Genomic DNA, 16,513 nt, shown 5'->3' with positions numbered 1-16,513 from the left:
AGAAAAAAGAAAAAACAGAACATCAACGCAATATTTTATTCGCAGTTATTTTTTAATCAATCTACATTATTCAATTCTGTCTTGTGACACTGTGGATACGAAAGGATCTGCTCGTGAAGTTGGTTAATATTTATTTCATCACTGTTTTATTTTCTACCAAATTGCTATAATTCTATTAAGTTTGAAGAAATTGAAATGTTTACAAGGGTAGTGCTTTTTTTTACATCATAGCGATTCTCTATCTGATTTGTTTAATCGTGTTTAATGCCTTGTAAGAGATATATAAGTTATTTTATTTGTGTTTTTTGATAATGTTGTATTTACATAAATTTTATGTATTATTTTACTACTTGGTGTTTCAAAAACCAGCAAAGTTATTCAATTTTCTTTTTCGTTTTAATTCCTCTTTTGTCTCGCTTATTTATTTATTCTTCTTAACTACGGTTTCATCCAAAATCACATTGAATAGCTCACGTGTTATTTTCTTGGACGTACATCACCTTCATGGTATTGGATCGAATAAAAACGACTTCTATATGTTTACATCGTGAACCTTGGTCTAGACTATCAGTGTCGATGATGCCACCAAACTATCCTTCGCCACATATTAAGTTATTCTTTAATAGTAATTGATGCGCTTAAAATACGCCCGTTTAAGAAAATATCTATTTGAAACGATTTGATTTAATATAAAAAATAAATGTTTCCAATTAAAGATATTTATTCTACATTAAAAATTGAAAACGTTCTCAAATTATTATTTCTTATTAATCTATTATTTCTAATCTACTTTACTGTGTGCTAGATAGGATGTTAATATTATATTATTATTATATATGTATTTTTTATTTAGCTGTATTAGCTATTATTAATATATTATATGTAAATTTTATATAATATTATCGTACATTATACATATAACAATTAATATGAATATACATGTATATATAGGTACATATTGCGTAGAATGGAATATATATATAAACAAAGAATCTTTTTTACGAAATGCGTGAAATGTAATACTATCATGATACTTTCACTGGTAATTAATGAGTATTAATAATAAAAATAACAAACCAAGTTATCCTGCAAATATTTGACAAAGTATTTTATATGACAATAAAATTATTAACGAAACAGTCTGTAATTGCAGAAGCACGTAAATGTACGTTAAATTTTGCATTACGATGGTGTCCCTATTCTTGAAAGAAGCGGTTCTTTTTCGTCAAGTTTTACATTTGATTTTCATGATGTCAAATTTTTCTAGCCATACAAAAGCACTACTAAATGATAGGAAGTGTAATATAGGTACTTGGAATTAATTAATTAGTGTGTAAATGCTATGATAAATATCTATAACGGTGTTTTAACACTTTTTGTATTCACTGTATATGCACATGCGATTGTTCTAATTTTTAATTCTACCAAACTTTATTGAATATACTATAAGCGCATCTCTTTTTAATTTACGTATAATTCTGATGCCTTAATTGGTTCATTTTGTGTTGCACTGATTGGTTGTTTTTTAGTTTAGCGTAATGATCACTGTAATCGTCCAATTAATCCCGCGTCTTTTCAAACAATAAAAATAACCCGGTAATACTGTTCGAGGAACAGTGGAACCGTTAACCATCGCAATGTACAAGTTAAAGAACTTGGACTCCGTGTTCGTAGAGCAAGTTTCCATCGAGAATGACGAACAACTCGTGTGCGTAGACGATGGAGGTCGCTCGAAGGGGTCGTTAAAGCTCGTAAACGAGATAGACTATCGGCGGAATTTCCTTGATCCTCGATAATGCAGTGGAAACAATTTGCACGCGTCCGTTTGCCGGAGCGAACGAAAACCGGAGTCCACGCTTGGCTTCGAGACGTATCGATCCCCTTTGACAAGTGTTTCAACGCGTTCCTTAAATAGCAACATGGATCTAGAATATATCTATTTATTTGCTAACGTAAAAGAAGAAAGAAAAAAAGAAGAGAGGAGAATAAAAACAAATTAAAGAATCCTTCCCTTTCGTCTAAATTAGTTAAATTAGTTTCTTTTTAACATACTACTCGTAATAATTACCATCAATCTGTATCTCCTTTTTCTCTCGAACCGTTAATACGATAATATACTGTTACGTTTAACCATTTAAAAAGCTAAAAAGTTTAGAAGAAAGATAGTTTACGGGACATATTCGAATGTTTTTGAAAGATATATCCCAGTGAAATTCCCATGATCGTGACTTTGGGTAAGAAAACGGTGATCGTTGAAATATAGGGAGCGGAAAAGTACATATTTGCCCTTGGAATTTCGAATGACGAAGGCAAAAAGGAAGGGAAGACGTGGAAGCACGCACTTCTTCAATCTACGGATTTCGAGGATCCTCTTTAAATCTTCAGCGTCAAGACTAATCCTCGGTCTTCAGCCGATACCTCCTTTTCCCACTCTTCCGCCGTCTCCGTCGCTCTTATCTCGACTTTCCCTGTCGTTTTCGATTTTTTTAAATCCCATGAAATTCTACGAAACCTTGGGATCGATGGAAAGAACTGTTTGCACAACTAGCTCAGTGCAATGACTATGATGATTTCTCTAGCGCATAACAAACAAATTTATTGCTTGGTACTTCATACCGAAAACTATCGAGATATCTGATGACTGACTATGATATTTAATACAACATGCATAAAGTTGTTAGAAGGTAGGATAGTCAACTGGCTCAGCAGCAATTTGTAGAATTTACTTTAATTTAATTTGTTTTATCGACAAACTTGTTACTGTTGTGCAAGAGGATTTATTAACGCCGGTAGCTTAAAACTTGCAACATGTAAAATTTCGTTTAGAATATTAATTTTATCGTACAAAAGAGCTCAGCTAATATATTTGTTTAAGTTCACGCACAATCTGTTTACATTTAAATTTAATAAGTAAATTTTTTAACTAGTATCATCCATATCACATAGACGTTCCTTCAATTATTCATATATAAGTCTAATAAATCTAAATCAAAGATTTCTTGTATTTTTATATTAAATTGCGTCGATTGTGAAGTCTCTTAATTTATTTTTCACGAAAATTAAGTATTTCTGCTTTTACTGTTACTTGCAAATCTTTCTTCTTATTTCGTTAGAATCATGCAGCGTTTACTATTGTTCGTAACACTTTTAATTGGAACGTAATATTTCTACAGTAGAGTTAGGCAGAACCTCATCGTTAAATTTCATACGTCCTACTACTATCTGTTGGAACTTCTTCAAAATAGCTTTACTGGAAATCCAGTACAAAAAAGACGTTGAATAAAAATACCTTTATATTTCTTTGATAGAAATTGCGTCGTCTTGTTCACTGGCTGGCGAGTACGACAATCGCGACTTAGGGCAATAGAGTGCGTGTACATGTGTCTCGGTTCTACCTGTGCGAGGCTAGCTTGATTTCTCGTGTACGTATAAGGGTTGAGTATCGAGAGAGAAGGATATTGTAACCCTTACAATCTAATCCGGATTAAATTTGAATCCCTGGCTATGTGGCTGGGCGATCCGCGAACATGTACTACACCGTCTTGCAGCATACGATTGAACTCGTTACGACATTTAACCCATTCTCCAACTCCATTTAGATTGCTACAGAACTGAAAATCGAACTTTTAATCCCTTTGCCTACTGTTTATCATTCAGAAGCTCTGAATTTATTTATCGATTCACTTACACCGGTATATTACGGTTCCATACGTTCGAACGCCCATTATTTTTTAATCATTTTCAATGGAAATTTTAATCAGCTATGTGATATTAACTATGAAAGAATCAAAAGCGACTCGTCATTTGAAGACTTTATCCGTCTTTCTAGTCGGATGTCAATAGTGTTCCATTCGGTTCAAATTATTAATTGGTAAATTAATGAAGGAAATTTGAAGCAAGTGATAAAGCTTGTATGGAAAGTTCCCTAAATGTCCAAATTTATGATATTCTTAGTAAAATTAGCACGTATCAACGTTATATCTGTTTTATAAAAACTTTGAGACTGTGTCACGCTGTAAGAAATTATTAAACGCTTAAAGATAAAAATGATCTGTATTGCAGAAATTATCCTGTACGCATACAGCTATATATGGTTTGTAACTTGACCACACAGAAAGCTAAAGACAAAATCGATATCATTATTTTGACAACGTTAATACGATGTACGAATATGTACGTATCTCTCATTACTTACGTGTGTATATATGCGACTAATTTTCATTGTCTATTCATTCATACGTGATCTTCTCTATTACAAGCTATACCTTTTGACAGAAGATGTTACTAAATATGTATTATCTACCTATTTTCATATTTTCCATTTGCTATTCTAAGAACTATGAACATAAGTAATGAAATACAACTAGTGGAAAGAAAAAAGTTTAGCTGTAAGCTAGTATTTAGTAAAACCAATATCTACATGTAAATGAAAAAGTACGTGTAACGAATAACACGGAAGAAGATTATTGATTTACAGATATTCTATATTTATATGGAATGTATATTACATTAATATATATGAAATGTACGAAAATTTAATGTAATGTAAAATGGTAAATTGTAAACCATCATCGAAAATTATTGCGACGTTGAGTAGTTCTTAACTATGAACGCAATGTAATGTCAAAATCTATACTTGAGCGTGGATAAATCCGCATTACTCGTATTTAATCGTATCGCGATGTCATTCGTCCGAATAAGAACAAACAATAATCCGCTTGATAAATATCAATCAGCACGCGAAATACCCAAATTTTTAAAAATGATCCTTTAAAAACACCGAGATTAAATTGTTAGATAACGACAGTTATAGTGAGAACTCGTGAAATTAATGTAATCATATAATATAGCATAATACTAGAATTCAAAAGAAAAATGATTTCATTCGGTCGCGGGAATTCCTAGCTTAATAGGAGTTCCGTTTAAGCGAAAAGAAATACACGCGTAACAAAGCTGATTCGGAACTCCGTTTAATTGCATTCCATTTCGACGAAATTCGCGTCTATCGGATTTAATTAAGATTATTCGAAAATGTGAGTGAAATTTGTTCTCCGGAAGGACAGAGAGCTCCGTCGTTGAGCTGGTCGTTAAGACGAAAAATCGAACGAAACGAGGTTTAAAACAGAGTGTGTTCCGAGCGAAATGAAAGAAGAGTCGGTTGTAGACTTTCACGTACACCCTGTAGATAATGCCTCGACTGTCGTGGAACACACAGGATATGCCAAGAGTGGAACACTGGTGGTGTGAGCGCGAGATGCGAGGAAGAGAGGATGGGGGTTAGGATTAGCTGAGTTGTGTGCGTTGGATTTCGGATTTGGGCAGCAGGCGGTGGGAGGCGGGCAGCGCACACTCGACCAATAATCCCGGATTAATCCCAGATTCGACCATATACGTATACACATGTACCGAACCAAGGACTCACACAGTTACACCAATATATATATCCTCGCAGCGAGTTACCAGTACATTCGCAAGGGACGCGCATGGAGTCCGGTCAAACCAAGTGACTGAAGTATACGTGGTCGCAATACGCGTACATTTACACGAACGTGCACCTGCAGTGAGGCGCGATCGCGCACACCGAGAGAAAACGGTGCACGCGCGTCAGGACTCGGAGGAGAGAACCAGGCCGAGCCGCCAAAGGATTTGGCTACACGCACACAAAGCCACGCACACACGTGAGGATACATCGATGCAACGGCCAAAGATAATCCTCACGAATACAGAACCTGGATAATCCCCGTGTAGAACCGTATATACGGTTGCCGGATCGCGTATGCGTATACACGTACGAGAGCACACCTATCACGGACGCAGATGATGGTCCGTACAAAAGGGTGGCGCAGAGAACGACGGCGGGGGTGGATCAAGGGTGGCGACGCGGGGAGCTGGAGGACTATGGCAGAGCACACAAGGTTTAGAGGCTAAGCGGCTCATCCCCCAGAAAGCTTTACATCCCGTCCTGATACGACGGGAATTCTACGAACGATTCGAAAGATATCCTCTTTGTGAGTTGGGGTCGAGGCGCGAGTATGCGCGGCGTGACGCGCCGTACTGCTTCGGTTTGTATGGAAATATTGGTCGGTAGTCGGTGTGAAAGGGACGCAAGACGATTTTACTGCTCATCGTACGGCTGACGATTACAGGAATGCGCCGTGTTTTTGTGGATTCTGTTTGTTTGCCTGTGCACGGAGAAGTTCCAGTTTTTGGCGAAATCCTGAATCGCTTGCGGAGGATTAAACACAAGGAAGATACGCGCTGGCCGGTATCTGCGACTCCAATTACTCTTCGATGTATGTATATTTCATGCAGTTGGGAATATCGGCAGTAATAATTTATTAACATCAGACGATATTAATTTATAAGACACAAGGTTTCACCGCTGAACACAGAGAACATGCAAGCAACTGCATACTATGTATAACATAGTTATTATGTGAATTCCATTTTCCTCGAGATAGAAGATAGATTATGACTTGGGATTTAATTTGTTCTTTTTACTATTAAAATTCGAATATATCGTATGTAAAACCTTATTATTCCACGGAAGAATCTTCCTCGAGGCACTAATTCATGGAGACCCATATGGATTTTATCTCCCTCGTTCCTCTCCGCGGAGAAGAAAAATGCGGGGACACATTCGCAGAGGCCCACTCCTCTGTGACCATAATCTTAATCCTGGATTAAATGATCTGGGGTTTGTATAATCTCGCCATTTTGTCCCTGAAACGAATCTCAGGATTAGAGAGTCTAAAACCTCGCAGTCGTACTATGACGATAAATCCGTGGATCATATAACCTCAATACATGCACATACTCTTAAATACATTGTAATAAATGGCACATATAAAGTTTATTGACTTTGACGTGTTCAGCGATGTTTCAACGTTTGTATAACATATTTGCGAAAATAAAGATAGTAAATATCGTCACTTTTAATTAATTAGTACGACCAAGGGTACATTTCATGTTCTTAAAAAAAAAAGATATTCAATATTATTTAATAAGGGGAAACAATACTCACATATTAGAATATAATAACGTCTTCGCCATGATATTTTAAAATTCAGCCTTTGTAGAAAAAAACTCTAAAATTTCTGAAAAGAATGTACATTGTACAATCGATTTAATTTTTCAACGAAACATTAGCTAAAACTTTTCGTCTTAATAAACTGTTTTAAATCTAAACTTTGAAATGGTTAAAATATATATTTCGTTCTGAAAGATTTAACGAATGTTTGTCTTAATAATAACCTGTACATTGATTAACAAAAGTGACAATTTAAAAAAAAAGAGTTTTTTACCTATTAAATAAATTAAAGTCCTTATATGAGCGCTCGAAGGTTTCGCGACAGATCATTGTGGCGAATTTCTCGTGTCAGGATAACAGAATGTGGCAAGGATTACAGCACACGGAGGGTCCTTCTTGGCGCGTATCGTCGTAGGAGCGTTCTTAGCCTGTTGCATTCGACGACAAGAAAGAGACAAACGGTGGCACTATAAAGCTTTTACACTTCGAAAGCAATACAACTTTCTTACAATTAGGACTGTTCTGTCTGCTGGGCTGGGTGGATTTTGTCCAGAATCCGGTCAACTTTAACGCGAGAATTGGGATAAAGAGCGAGCAAGGACATTAGGATCGCAGGAAAGAAAAAGGTAGACTTCCTTGTAACATCGATAGCATAGAACGTAGGATATGAGGGCCTGATCCTCGTGGATTTTTAGACTTTTCAGGATAATCGATTTGGAACACAGGTACCAGTGTTTTGTAATTCTTCTTCTGTGATCCTGGTGTTCAAGGGTCATTTCTTACCCTTTTTTACCTTCCCAAACACCTCCTTACTTAGTATGTTATCCGGATATACGATTTGTGAAGCTTCGGCAAATAGATACAAGTTGTATCATATAACGTGAAACTTCTCTTAACATTTTTGTAGTTTTTCCTCTTTATTTTATATTTTATACGATATAACTAAATGTTGTTATTATTGACTGTAACTTAATTCTGTAATTTCTTATCAATATTAAACTACATACACCAATTATATTCAACAGTATTTTCGTTTTAAATTTTTATTTACAGCAATGCTTTCAGATTTTCCGTCTAGAATTAAAAATTTTAATACTTCATATATTATTATAATTAATCGTATTTCTTTTTTCACTATCGTACCTATGCTGTTCTCAAAAATGATCTTGTTCATAATTTTTCCTATTTTATTTTTGCTACTTTTTTATTGATTGAAATTCATTAGAGAATTATTCTATCTACAAATTACACAAGGTCCCAACAGTTTTCAAATGTAAACTTTTCTTAATCTTTTTATTTCTTCCCATTTTTTATACCGTACATTTTCACTATTTACTAGAAGTTTCCGAATGTCGGTATAAATTATAAATCGATTCCTAATAATTTGTAGGCCTACTAGACGTCTCGTGGATCGGGCGCGCATATTTCGTTAGAAAGTAACCTATCTCGGATATTCCCGCCTTGGCCCGTTATTCGTTGGCCAAAAAGTCACAAGTATCCTTTTTACTCGAAAAGTATGCAAATGAGATCCTTTGTTTGACACCTGCCGCCTTATTTTAACGAATGGGAAAGCAGAAGCGTCGAGTAGGTGTCCTAAAGCACATTCCGGATTGTAGAAATGGTTCATGACCCAAATAAGGGCTTTTGTAGGATCCCGACAACCAGGATAGCAGGATGGCAGGATACCTCGCCCTTGCACGCGAGCTTTATTCGTCGTATAACGCGTGTCTCCCTCCACACTGTTCACTTTCTTACAAAACTTTTCTCGTCACATTAGTTTTTTCATATTTTATATTTTTCATTTTCCGTTGTTTATTTTTAGAATCTCTTCTATCTACATATTCTACTTGATATATTCATCTTCTTCTTACTCTACTTTTCATCTATATTTTCCTTCAACGATAAATTTCAAAGGATTATAAATACAAGCTGTAGCTGTTCTGCTACTTTCTTATGTCTACAAAAAAGGAAAAATAATGCAGTAAATATATAGAAGTTTAACTTCTACAGAACTCGAAACGATTTAAACTTCTGCTTATCAGTTTCGTCAAGTTCGTTTAGTCGAAGATTTGATGACTTATGCATCGAAGGATTTTCATGTAGCACGTAATTGATTGATTTGTTAAGGTTTTGATTGCATGTCAATTGTTCGAATTCAACGTACAAGATCGTTAAGGAGTTAGGAGATGGTAGAAACTTTTACGAATGCGATCGATTAAATAATGTTCAGCTTCTGTGAAGAGGAACAAGTAACTATGGAAATTATATACATGATATCGAGGATCTCGGTGGAAAGAATACGGCCAATTGCTCTTCATTATGACTGATTTATTTTTAATAAGAAATCATTGATAAATTCTGCTTTTGTAAGATCCTTGACATTTTTTGTGAATGATTCATATACCTTGACAACGTGTCTATCGTGTTTATCGACGTAGCACATAACGGCGCACATTGATGTTAAATTAATTACCCTGTGTCTATCTTACGTCTAATCCTGCTCTAAATAATCTTCTGGATTATATAATCCCGTCATTTAAGACCCAGACTTACTAATCCCTGAAGCGTCTTTGGCAAACAAAACGGTAAGGTTGCATAATCTTGAGGATTATTTAATCCAAGATTAACAGAGAGACAGTTGGATGCATTAGTAAATTTTTCGCGCAACTTTTACAAGATAAATTAAATGTTGATTTACAGATATACACTAATTATATTCTCAAATATATTCGATTAATTTTTTAAATCACATTTACCTTTTCATGTAAAAGAGAAAAGTAAAAGTTTTTTTTCTTTCTTAAATTCATTACATAAAACTTCTTTGTGATTTCATTTCTTTTTTCCAAATACAGAAATGCTGCATTATAGGACATATATTTATTGCGCCCAACAATATGAACGAGAAATCGTTTTTAAGGAATTATTATTAACATAAATTATATCACATCTTTAGGAACATTTCGAACAAGTATACGCATTTATGTCTGCCATAAAACCGATTTTGATCGACGCGTGACTGTGTACAGTCTGCGTTGTAGATGATGCGCTTAAAATTGTAAGTTACGTTCAACCAAGACCGAATAGAAACAAATGCAAAAGCCATATAGAAATTGTCTTTGTTAGAAATTTGAAAAGCACCGAGGAAGAGAAATCTTTGGTATTGGAAAGATATTTTATTCACTACACATCTCTACTTTGTATCTTGTTTAATAAAATATAGATGTACGTGTTTCAACTATACTTGTTCAACATAATAACTTGCATTTATTATGATTGTAATACATTTTGAAATATTGAACTCGTAAGGTACTTTCATCTCTTGTTACTTTTGGCTGCAGTGTACCATAAATAAATTTATCGACCAGAAATTTGGGAACGTTACAGAAATTGTTGAAATTGTAAAAATTCTTGAGATTGTTCTTTATGTTCGATTGTTGTGATAAATATTGACCTTGCTAGTAGAAAAAAGAACCTTTCAACAGGATGGAAATAGGAAACATCCTGCCAATGTTCCTTGGGAAACTAGGCTGCATGTTTCCCTAATACTCGAGTAAACAAGTTTCGCTTATTTTTTACATCATACGCATGTATTTTACACGCATCACATGAAGTGCAGGACGCACCGCTTGTAGAATAACAATGGAAAATATATCCATCAAACGATTATGAAATAATTTTGTATCGCTGAAAACAACAAAAGGAACGTTTCAATGAATTAGTGAAATTATTATGAATTTGCAATTTGATAATCATCAAAAGTTATTTAACCCAATTTCATAATACGTGGCATACACAATTTATCCCCTTTTAATGGTTTAACAAATTTCTTTATCCGAGATTTCCAAATTACAGAGTGTTCAAGTATAAAATAGAATGTATTCCTTTTGTTTCTGTAATCATCTGTTTACCGGAATGTAACTCGCGTAAAGATATTTGCTTGTCCTTTTTGAACGATCGTAAAAATACTTTGGAAAATAATTTTAAAAAGTCATCTTGCGTTTCAAACGTGTTATGCTTGAAAATATAACGTCTTTCACGTTACGATTGCTTTATCGAACAAATTTAAAAATACAAAGTACCTTGATTATAAAATTGACTAGTTAGAAAATTAAGCTGTACGAATACATATTACAACGAATAAGAGATTCATATAACAGCATTGTTCAATTAGTAACCATTCCGTGCATTTATATAATAAAGATCCTGACATTTTTTTCGAGACCTTTGATATATTCAACAAGCTAGTGACCCCTTATCAGTTCTTCCCATCGTTTCTGTTCTCCTGGGATAGAGAGGTCACACAGTACCCTTACCTACATTCCCATGGGATAACGTGGAGACGCCAACAAGGATAGCGTCAGACAGCAACAAGCGTAAGAACGAACGGACACCGCGTCCAAATATAGGGATGCATTTGTACATGAGACTAAAGGCGATCCAGAGGGGATATACGTAGAAGGTGTTATCAGGATTACAGATCCTTGCAAGCGGTTCAGCCTCCCTTCGCACTATGTGAAAGGAAGAGGAGTAGCTGTATCGTAGCAATTGATCTTGAGGCAGAGGCGCGAAATAAAATTGATATTCACGTTATTGAATTTACATTCCTGCTATTCTATATTATATAATTGTATGATATAGTAACGTGGTATTATGCTAATTCAGTCACTCGCTTCAAAACATTCGCTCGTACTATTGACAATTAATTTTCCTGAGATACGTCGTATAGAAGTTTTATTTTTCGAGTTGATGAACAATAATCGAAATAAAATGTAACAACAGCAATAATTTGGAAAACCGTGATATATTATAGAGGATCAAAATGATTAATACAGTATAAGATATAATACATAAAGGAGAAACATACTTCTTCAATTTTTGAAGGGAAAATTTGTATTTCATAAGTTTAACATTTGGCGTGTGCTAGTGCAATAAGTATTTAGTTATCTGACACATGTTATTAATTATTTATTTTCATTTGTTAGTATGTCTTTCTAGAAAATATTTTAAGGAGGGTTTTATTATTTCAGAAAATAATCTGCTTCTGAAGTAGTGCAATACTTTCAAATACTTGCGAGTCAAAACTGATTGAAACAAGCACATTTAATTAAGGACTATCCTGCCAGGAATCCTCAAAGAAGTTGCAAACGATTCCTGTTGTGCTTATGAACTCCTGATATTAAAACTCCTTATACTGGGCTTGAATCTAGGATCAACGTGATCCTGTAGCCGTTTAGCCTGCTCCTTACGCCAATAAAGGATTATGCTATACGTTCGTCCTATAAAACCCTGATACAGAAGACCCTTCGATTTTAACCTAAACAAGACGATAGGAAACCAATATAGCTTTTCGATTTCTTTTCCACGTTCCCATTGACTAAAGAACTCGCTCATCCTTAAAAGCCTAAACATTGAGCCTTCCTTTTTCGTTTCTTTCTTGCTGGTGAATTTAAATTCCCTTTAAAGAACATTGCGCATAGCATATAATATGCATGCTACATTTTGCAATACTCTAACGGTGCAACTAATGTTTCGTAAAATACTGCAATTTCATCGCAAACATAGTTTTAAAGAAGGCACTAATTTCGGCTAATGATCCTAAACGCGAGTAACTGTACTTGTCAGTTCCGTAAATACACACGTTCAATACCGTACGATTATATAAGAATTCATTTTATATTACGTTTCATATATTTTACACATGGTGTTCGCGTTCGTTCTACGATACTTTTGTTATCGTGGGTTTTTTTAAAAGCAATTGGTCCCGCATATGACGTTAGCAGAAATAATTTAATGATTCGCAAAACTGATTGATATCGAAACTCTCTTACGAACGATGAAAAAATTAGCAAATTGCTGCAAGATCGATAAAATGCATTTTCCACTTTAAAAGAGTAATACGTTCGTAGGCCGTTGCTCGCAAATAAGTCAACTCGTCCTCGAATTAATCCTTGATCCTCGAAGCAGGTCGAAATAATCTGAGATTAAACCTCGCACTACGACATCCCCGTACAAACGAAGTGCACGAGGTGCTCGTATATGTGTAGCGTTATTTCGAGCAAAAAGGGGTGAGAACGAAGAAAGTAAGAGAAAGAGAAGAAGAAAAGGAAAAAGTGGCAGGAGAGGCCGATGCGAAAAAAGGTCGGAACATGATCTTAATTCCGTCGAATAGGGACCCCCACAAATCTCGATCTTCCTGCTTAGCTGAGTTGTACCCGGTAGAACAGAAAAGGCAGAAGGGAGAAAGGAAATAATTTCCCTAGGTCGACCTGGTTAAGATTCATAATTTACGATCTTGGAAATAATCCGTGGTGTAGAATAGAAGGGAGAGGGAACGCGGATAGAGGGGAGAGGAAAAAGTGTGTGTATGAAAAAAGAGAGCGGAGGTAGGACTTATCCTTTGATCCAGGATTTATTTAACTACGGTCCTAGCGCGAGCTTATCCCGGGGGAGGTTTTAGCCATCGAGGGGCCACGCTATTGATTTTTAGCTCGAGGATTAAAAGCGCACTTCCGTGATGCTGTGTGCAAGACAGCGTATGTGTGCATTGTGTACATGTGTTACAAAATAATCATTGCCATACAAGGTGAAAAAAGATAGATATAACATTTACACTCAACATTGTTGTAATATTATGTATTATACGGTAATGAGTAAATTGTATAATATATTATACTTTTGTATATGACCTAGAGAGAGAGAGAGAGAAAGAGAGAGAGAGAGAGAGAGAGCGTGGATATGAGGGTAATCGATATTTTTTTTTTTTTTTACGGGAAATAAAATATTATCTTGGCATTTATTAAAAATTATTGCACCGAGAAATATGATCGTTATAATAATCTGTTGTATAACTGCAAATTGTACAATATTATGTCAGAATTAATACAAACTGGACACATTATGCTGGCTATTAAGCTCTAGCATCATCGTAGTATGGAAGGACAAACTTGGGTAAAATTCGGACTTGTTCGATACATATTGTATTTTTCAAGATATACTGGTCAAGTATTTACTTTTCGTTGCTAATGTAATTGATGCTAACAAGCTTAGAAATCTATTCTGTTCTCATTCAATGATCTTCTCATGTGAATCCGAAGTGCTATAAACATTTGTACTTAATAATGATGTAATGTTCAAATATATATCAGTAATCTAAACAATAAAATTTGACGAAAAGCTCATGGAGATTTCTTAACTGAAATGAAGTAAATAATACTATTATAAATACCACCGTGGCTAGTATGAAAATATGAAAATAAAATGTAAAATTAAATAATATCATTTCAATAATGAATGATAAAATAAAACAAACTTTAAGGCACATTGCGTAATAATTACAAAATATAGATATAAAGAAGATTTACACGTTGATATATTTGAAAGAAAATAGAATGGATTCCCTTACATTCTGAAATTTAGTTCTGTTATACCGTGTCCTGTTTGTTCCATCTATGGTAAAGGAGCCATTTATAAAAATCTAAAAGTTTATTTCGCTTCGGGTCAAGCAAGAGTAGGAATAACCTTGCAGCGTCATACATACTACATCTCTGGTAGATCTAATTGATCCAACTAAGTGGAAATACTTACATATTTAGCAATTAAATAGTCAATGTGAAATCGCATAATAAGTTTCTTTCATACATAGGTATATTAAATTTAAATAATCGTATACGTTTCAACAACAATAATTCCAACCTTTAACAGTCACATAAACATAGTGTTTCGTTACCTTTCTACAATAAAAAGAAGTATAATTTTGTAAATTTTCTAATACCAAAGGTTTAAATAGAATTTCAGCTCGAAATAAACAAATATTTATAATATACCTGTAACAAAGTATAATTTTAACGAAAAATTGCTGAATGTATAACAAGTATGTATATACAGAGTGTGGTACGGATTGATCATAGCGATATTTGAACTGATCCTCAACTTAACGTCACAAAAGCATTTTTCGAGCGAATGTTCATTGACATTAATTGAAGAGGGTATTAGTATTTTTTTTAATAAAAAAAAAAATGGAATTTTTTGAATAACATTGTACGGATTGATCATAGCGATATTTGAACTTTCATTGATATTAATTGAAGGAGATATTAATACATTTTTTTAAATAAAAAACTGGAGTTTCTTGAATAACATCATGTACTTTCCTTTTCTTAATCTCAAACTGCATGATATATATATTTCCAAAATAATTTCTCCTTATAATCTAAGAACATGGACAAGATATTCTATATCTGTTTACAAATATGATAAAACAATGGAAGGGTTGTATCTGTACATTGAATAAGAAAGAATAAAATAGTCATCCAGGAACGGCTATATAGCTCCATTAGCTATGGAGTTTCAAAAACAAATTTTTGTCTGTCTGTCCGTCTGTCTGTTTGTGCTTGCATCACGTAAAAACTACTGAACGAATTCTGATGGGGCTTTCTCTGTTGTATAGCTTAGTGTCGGAGAAAGAAAATAGGGTACGTTTCGTCTTAATCCGTTTTGTAGAAACTGAGGAACAGCCTAACATCTGAGTTGTATACGTTCCCATGTTTTGTAGAAGACGAGCAACGATTACGTTATTGTTCATGTTATGTTTGTTCTGAAATCGAACCTTTTCGTAATTTAATATTTTTTACTACAGAAAATAATCTAGCTGATAGCACAAAAGGTATCTGGCCTTTTAATCATAAAAATTCATCTGCTCAAAAATCATTCCGTATATTAATAGTCTACGCGAACGAAGTCGCGAGCAAAAGTTAATTCTATTTAAAAACCACAAGATGATTTCGGTTTATCATAGAGAGAAAATATTTCCTTCTACACCAATAAATTCCTGCCTTCATTCGATGCTAATTATCTTTTGCTTGAAATAGTTTTCAAAGCTCAAATATCATGATAATTGAGGCGCGTTTTAGCCCGTATAAATATCCCGTAATCGACTTTAAACGCGGTCTTTGCTAAAAGGGATTTTTATTCTGAAAGATGAAAATTACATTGACAAAGATAAATCCAAAGCAAGTTTTGAATTAACACATAATCTCATGAGCATGTAAATGCACGCATATAATAATATCTATAGCCGAGCATGATCTTGGGTATGGTTACACAAATGCGTAGCATGCTAATTTTGAAGTGTAGGATTTAGTGATCGCTGCGGGTGATTCGATGAGATTATCTAATTTCATGGTGTCAGAAGTGGATCTCAATTTAAAATGATGACGTATTTTTTTGCTACAAGAATGGTTACAAGATAATAATCAAGCGTTATCATAATTTTAGAAACGAGGTCACCGATATTCTAAATGGAATTTCACACTTTCACCTAATCTCTCGATCTTTATCATGTTACATTAAGCTCGTGTCACGTTATCTTATTTTTATCTGTATTATTGTTTACGATTAACCTAAGATGCAGTCAATAAAATTAATTCTTTGAACAAAGAGAGTGATTCACGCTACATTTCATGGTTACAATGTATTGTGCATACA

At 34.3% G+C, this 16,513-nt stretch overlaps 1 protein-coding gene across 3 annotated transcripts in view; it reads left to right on the top strand.

The window, feature by feature from the left end:
- Nucleotides 1–16,513, top strand: part of LOC126923125 (homeobox protein dve-1) — a 58,429-nt gene that overhangs the window by 12,002 nt on the left and 29,914 nt on the right. The window lies entirely within an intron of this gene.

This window comes from Bombus affinis, chromosome 2, assembly GCF_024516045.1.
Source record: "Bombus affinis isolate iyBomAffi1 chromosome 2, iyBomAffi1.2, whole genome shotgun sequence".
In the NCBI taxonomy this organism is placed as follows: Eukaryota; Metazoa; Arthropoda; class Insecta; order Hymenoptera; family Apidae; genus Bombus; species Bombus affinis.
Note: the sequence above shows the minus strand (reverse complement) of the source record. Positions and strands in the feature narration are given on the sequence as shown.